This window comes from Physella acuta, unplaced genomic scaffold (genome assembly GCF_028476545.2).
Source record: "Physella acuta isolate Inbredline_101_S28 unplaced genomic scaffold, ASM2847654v3 ptg000289l, whole genome shotgun sequence".
Lineage (NCBI taxonomy): Eukaryota > Metazoa > Mollusca > Gastropoda > Physidae > Physella > Physella acuta.
Window position 1 is genome coordinate 457,732 of NW_026731808.1, and position 7,130 is coordinate 464,861.

General features: G+C 35.2%; 1 pseudogene; it reads right to left on the minus strand.

Moving 5' to 3' along the window:
* Positions 1 to 2,340: 2,340 nt before the first annotated feature.
* LOC131939689 (uncharacterized) lies at positions 2,341 to 2,470 on the minus strand (annotated as a pseudogene).
* Between the last annotated feature and the right edge of the window lie 4,660 nt (positions 2,471 to 7,130).

Genomic DNA, 7,130 nt, shown 5'->3' on the forward strand with positions numbered 1-7,130 from the left:
TTATTTATTTTTATTAAAATATTTCCCTTGTCTAAATAATACTAGAATTTATGAAGGGTGGTTATTAGAAGTAGTTTAAACGTTTGTCTGTCTTTCATGCCTTTATTTTTTAAAATTTATTTTGTATCCGCAACATTGTGGGATAAAAGTTTTTCTTTCAAACCGCATGTCGAGGTACAATCTAAAACGGCCTTGGGCCTCCCCCACCCTCATTGCGGGCTCTGGTGACTTGACAGCTCTGCCCCTGTATCGAGGTTATTTCCAGTGGATATCCATTGGGTCTCACGGTCGCAGCTGAGTGCTGTGTGAGACGGCTCTACATGACAGAGGACCATGCACATCCAGTGAATATATATATATATATATATATATATATATATAACAGAAAGAACATAAAAAGTCATGCAAATAGTGTCTTAAATAGCCCAAGCATACAAAGGATTCACAAGTCTTGACACCCCACCCTTCCCACACATAACCTCATATGTCCCATGCCTCTTCTTAACCCCCCCCCCTCTCATTTAACTTTCTATACGCTCTACAATATCTATTCTTTACACCGTTTATGTCCAATGTAATGTTCAGCCATAACAATATCATTTTCTATTATATTTAAAGACAATAAAATAAGGGAATACAAACAACACACATCTAAAAAAAAAGATCACATTATTAGATCGTGTATTGGACTAATTTAATTTATTACAATCTGATCAAGATTTCAGCTCACTGTTAGTTGCCTGATGTAACGAACACAATCTTTTGGTCCCGTCCTCACTATCTCCTTCCGCCTCTTAAGCAATAGTTACAATATTTATTATTTAGCAAACAGTTAGGCCCATCTTTAAGTTACGTAACGAGGCGATTTTATTTACGTATACCTTAAAGATAAAGCATACGAAATAATTTCGTTAAATCATATAAAGACCAAGAGATTTATCATCACTGAAACCTATTCAAAATTAATCTTTATTTATATTAGATACATGTCCCTTTTTTTTTTAATTGCGTTTAATAGATTTCCTTCCACACAGTTCACTCCCTTCGAGACAGGAGCTAGCTGTGTGGATAGGTTGCATGTTAAAATACACATGTAATACATAGTATTGCATACACAATTTTACAATATCAATTTCTTGATTTTCCTTCTGTTTTCTTGGTTTGATTTTTCGTGTTCTTCTGATTTCTTGTTTTCATTTCCGTTTTCTTGGTTCCTTTGATATAACATAGAGTACAGGACAATACAAGATCGCTTCTCGTAGTTCTTATCTTTGTTTCTTGCGCGTATTACAATCTTGGTTGGGTGTTGGTTGATTCTTGGTTGGTAGTTGTAGTTTGAGAGTATCGATGAGGGATGTTCCGTTGGTGAAAGGGCGAGTCTCGTGTAGAGTTGTTCGAATGGAGTGAAGCTTGGAGAGAATGGTTGAGGTGGTGTCATTGTGTTGAGATATCGTTTATGTAGGTTGCTTTGAATTATTGGTCATTGTAGTTTGAAAGAGAGTAAAATTGTGTCGTATAGTATTCTTGCGTAGTCGAATAGTTGAAATGGGCGAAATGATGTTAAAGAATATTTAGTTTTCGTGATATTGCTGTGTCGAGGATTGTAGATGAGAAGAATTTGAGAGTGGTCCAGTAGTCGAAAGCTTGATCAAGCAGTTGAAATGGGCGAAGTGAGGCTGCTGACGAGTGTTTATTTTACGAGAGTTGAGTAATCGTAAAGTTGTTTGAGTAGTTGGTCTTTGAGGGATGTCAAGTTGATGGTATTTGACGGAGCCTCCCACTTAAGATTTCTCCTAGATGGGTGTCATCAAAGTGATAATGAAGTTGTTAATAACGAGGTAATTGTGTATCAAAGACGAGGAAGTTTTGCGTAGTTGATCTTTGAGAGATGATGAGTTGATTTGCTGGCATTTGTGACGGAACCTCCCACTTAAGATTTCTCCTAGGTGGGTGTCGTCACGCTGAAAAAATAGAAAATAGAAAACTAGCCACTCGTACATTTGAAGCCACCCAATACAAGTACTGGGTGACTCATCTCGAGGGCATGTGCACTTCGAGAGATGTCTGGGCGCAGCCCCACAGCGATCGATGGCCAGATTTGCAATTGATTGCTTGATGAGTTAAGTAGTAGATTGACCGCCTCTCTACCCCGGCAGCCAACCATAAAAAGGGCTGACAAACCAAATGACTAAGATTTATGTAGATCAGGGGTCGGCAACCTTTTGAAGCGGAAGAGCCAAAAGCTACAATTTTCAAAATTTCCCTGGTTTTAAAGAGCCACTAACATTTTTTTTATTTCAAATATTTTATTTTTTTATTAAGATTATTAGTATTTGTTCAAAGAGCTGGAGAGCCGCATCTTGATATCAAAAGAGCCGCATGCGGCTCGCGAGCTGCAGGTTGCCGACCCCTGATGTAGATCCATAACAGATACTACACTTTGATCTTAGCCAAAAGGCCGAGAAGTTGAAAATTCTGTACGTATGTAATTATGTTTGTCGTGAATTAGATACATGTCCCTTAGTTCAAAGGGAGCCAAAATTAGTTATCTAGTTGCATTGAACTTAGTAATAATAAGTGGCAAAGTTCCAGTCTGTCTAAGATAATCTTGATAAAGCGATATCGTCTTTTGTTTGTAACTATCACCCTACGTTAATTTAAAACTTTGAAAAGTATAGAAAAAAAATCAAATTTGTGAAAGAACAATTTATTTTGTTACTTTTAAATGATCAACATGCAACTTTGGTTTTGTTTACGCTCTTGTTTAAATATGTTTATTTATTTAAGTAACTATTAAATTAATTCCCTTGTCCAAACTATGCTAGAATTTACGAAGGGACGTAATAGGTAATTGGAAGTAGTTTAAACGTTTGTCTATTTTCATGCCATTACTTTTTACTTTCTCGTATAGAGAAAGTCTTGTAATCGTGCAAAAAAAATCGAGATTTTTACAAATCTCGACATTTTATACCTCACTGATACGGAAAAACATAATTTTGCAATCTTGTCCGTTTGTCTGTGTGTCTGTCTGTCTGTGTGTAAACACGATAACTTGAGTAACGTTACAGCTAGGTTGATGAAATTTCATAGTTAAGTATTTTATCAAAATCGTAGATCCTGATCAACTTTTGAGCGATTTCCGATAACCGGAAGTGGTACTTTTTCTACTTTTAATTTTTCAAAAGCCTATAACTTGAGTACTATTTCAGATAGATAAATGAAATTTCACATGTAAGTAAAAGATCTAATGCTCTACCTTCTGTTAAATTTTGAGTAATTTTCGTTAACCGGAAGTACTAATTTACGCTATTTTCCGATTTCTCAAAAAAACGCACGTAAATTTATAAAGTACTAATAATATCACGCACTATTATGCACATTTTATTAGGCGTTCACTTGGTGTGCAATTCTTTTTTTTTACGAGATTCTATTCTATTATAAAAAGTTTAAGTAATTAAAAATAGATTACAAATATTGTCTATGTCCTGAGTTGCCATCCCTCGTAGCTTTATATTAGAATATTCGAGAAAGTTTAGGAGAGATCACTCCCGGTTTATTTTTTTTATTAAAATATTTCCCATGTCCAAACTATACTAGAATTTACGAAGGGTGGTAATGGGTCATTAGACGTAGTTTAAACGTTTGTCTATCTTTCGTGCCTTTATTTTTTTATTTTATTTTTTTTTAATTTTGTATAGGCAACATTGTGGGTTAAAAGTAGAACAATTACCGATGTAGTAGCCTAATCTGTTGTTTTTTTTTCAAACCGCTATCAAGGTTACAACCTTAAACGGCCTTGAGCCTCCCCCACCCTCATTGCGGGCTCTGGCGACATGATAGCTCCGCGCCTGTATCGAGGTTATTTCCAGTGGATTTCCATTGGTGCCCCCCCCCCTCCCCCTTCCATGGTGGGTCTCACGGTCGCATCTGTGTGAGACGGCTCTACATGACAGAGAACCAGAGATATGCTTACCATCCAGCGTCTAGTGGAGGGAAGGGGGGGGGGGGGGGCTTAACCCCGGTCCTGACATCGACCGGCGGACGTAAATTGTTTTGTATTTGAACACGCACAAAATCGTGTTCAACTATTAGGCACAGTAATAACAGTGGCTGGGGCCTACCACAACCTTAAAACGGAACTGAACAAACATATTGGATTAAACCAACACTTTGAAATGTTTTGGTATTTTTTTGGGGGTTTTTTTTTTTTTTTTTTTTTTTTGCCATTTTTTTACAATTTTTTTTTAAAATTATAAGCTTCTACTTCTGACGAAAAAAAAAGGTTAAGTCTGGGAAGGATGGAGGGGAGGGTGTGGTATACAGGGAAAGGGAGAAAATGCAGCGGGACCATCTAAATGCACACGATCATGTCTGGTAAGAACGGTGTGGATAGACATCAATGTATATTAAGATGATAACATATTTTCACTCTGTTCCATCCATAAATCTAACCTAGCTCTTCGTTTTATTTTATTTTAATTATTTTTTTGTATATTTATCTAAGCCAAACAAAAAAAACAATGTGTGAATAGGCAATCATACAAAAAGATTTTTTAAAAATTAATTAAAAAACCTCGTGATTAGACATTGTTAGTAGTCAATTCGATAAAGAGTTGGATAATATTTCGTTTAAATTGATAGGTAGGGGAGGGAAGTAATAATTTATTGCCACGCAATATTTCCGCAGTCGTCTCTCTTTCACTGTATATTTGAAGAAGATCATTTTAATATGAAAGAAAAATAAATTGCCTTTCATTCAACTCCCTTAGTTCAGGGGTCGGCAACCTTTTCCGACGAAAGAGCCAAAAGTTACAATTTACAACATTACCCGGTTTTTAAAGAGCCACTAATATTTTATGTCAATAGTATATTTGTTTATTATATATATATATACATATAATCCTAAAGAAATATCATACTATATATATATACTAGCCGTCCCGGCCAGGCCCTGCTCTGGCTTCTGTGAAAAACCTTTCTGTTAAAGACCATCACCTGTGTGTTTAGTAATCATCATAAACCCGGCATTGCCCACCCAAACCACAACCAACCAAAACAACAAAACGCAAACATAACGCTAACACAATTACAAATACAAACGAAAACAAAAAAAACCTAACAACAAACCCAACCACAACCACAAACACCAATATAAACACAAAGAAAAAACAAACAAAAAAGCAAACGAAAACAAAAACCTAACAACAAACCCAACCACAAACACCAATACCAAAAATAAACAACGAAAAAGCAAACGAAAACAAACCAAATCCAAACGCAAAACCAACCAAAAACACAAATACAAACTCAAACAAAAAAACACAACCAAAAACGAAAAAAGAAAGAACAAAAACGAACCAAATCAAAACGCAACCACTAACGCAAACCCACCTAAACACAAAGAAAACACTAACGCGAACATAAACGCCCGGGGCGGAATCACCTGTTTTAGCTTAATGAACGACTATAGTACCCCAACTTATTCATAGTCTTTTGCACTCACTTAAACGAACGCGCCTGTTTCAATTTGATGAACAATTATAATACTCCAAGCTTATCCGTAAAATACCTACAACATTTGCACTTGATCAATCCCCGCTAATTATGTAATTATTTTTTTTTCCAACACCATAACAAAGTAATTAAAAAGTAATTTTTTTTCCACAAATGCAATGGTTTTATAAAGGGAAGTAATTGTGTTTTCCCTAATTTATCAAAGGGAAGTAAGTGCTATAGGACTAAATATAGACATAATTAGAATTTTTGTAAAAGATGATATTTTTTTTAAACTTGTGTTTAATGAACATGCCGACAATTATTACTATAATTTGAAAAATGAAAATTATTTCCCAACACTTTCAATAGTAATTTTTTAACTCATAAATTTAGACAAATGCGCACGATGATTGTCTAACACTTAAATCCATCCAAGACCAACGACAAACATATGCGTTACATACAGAACTGAGCTTTATATATTATATATATATATATATATAATTTAAAATAAACAGCTTTGAATATATGAGATAATCTCATTTGATTGTGTTGAGAGGATCTACTATGTAAGTCAGGGTACTTGCGTTTGTTTTGAATAGCTCAAATCTCTCAGTGAAAACATCCTTCATTTTGTTTATATTAATGCTGAAGTGATTGAATAGTAGCATTGGTTTCATAACGATATTTTCTTTTCAGATTTTTCGTAATTAAGTAATTTACCGCTCACCATGTATTCAACAAAAGAGTATTTTTTTTTCCGAAACAAACCACTTCTTCAAACAAGACATAGACTGGGTTTTCCTTTCCTTTCAGTTTTACACTTAGCTGGTTTAGTTTCTTTGTGATATCCACTATGAATGTTTCAATTCGGAATGGACAATGTAATAGAAAGTACAATGAGATGGGGAGTAACTAAATATTCTAATAGAATAGTGAATGTTTATTGTTTATATCTATTGTTATATTGTTTATCACAGTGTGTTGCAGACATAATATTTTTATGAGTTTTGAAAACAAAATAAAATAATTATTAATAATTGGGCATTGAGCTGAAGAGCCGCAACTGGACACAAAAAGAGCCGCAGGTTGCCGACCCATGCCTTAGTTCATAATAAAAAAAAAATTAAACGCATAAATAGACAAGTCAAACAATTTAAAAAACAACGGTGATTAATTTCCCTTTATCCACAGCATGCAACGGACGACATCATCTTTTTTTTTTATTTCTTACAGCTACAAGAGTCACGTGGCTTTCGACTGTTTTAATTATATTTTCAAGACAGTATCTTGTTGTAAATATTGCACTATTGACTGTCAATGTTCTCTATTGTGTGAGGTCATATTTGTTAAAACTTCCCGTTTTGCTTTGATCTAATTTTAGTTTTTTCTTAGTTGACCTGAATGGAGTAAATCAGTGTCATTGGTGGAGTCGACTGGTGTCATGGGTGGAGTAGACTAGTGTCATGGGTGGAGTAGAGTGGTGTTATGGGTGGAGTCGACTGGTGTCATGGGTGGAGTAGATTAGTGTCATGGGTGGAGTAGAGTGGTGTCATGGGTGGAGTAGAGTGGTGTTATGGGTGGAATAGACTGGTGTCATGGGTGTAGTAGACTGGTGTCATGGGTGGAGTAGA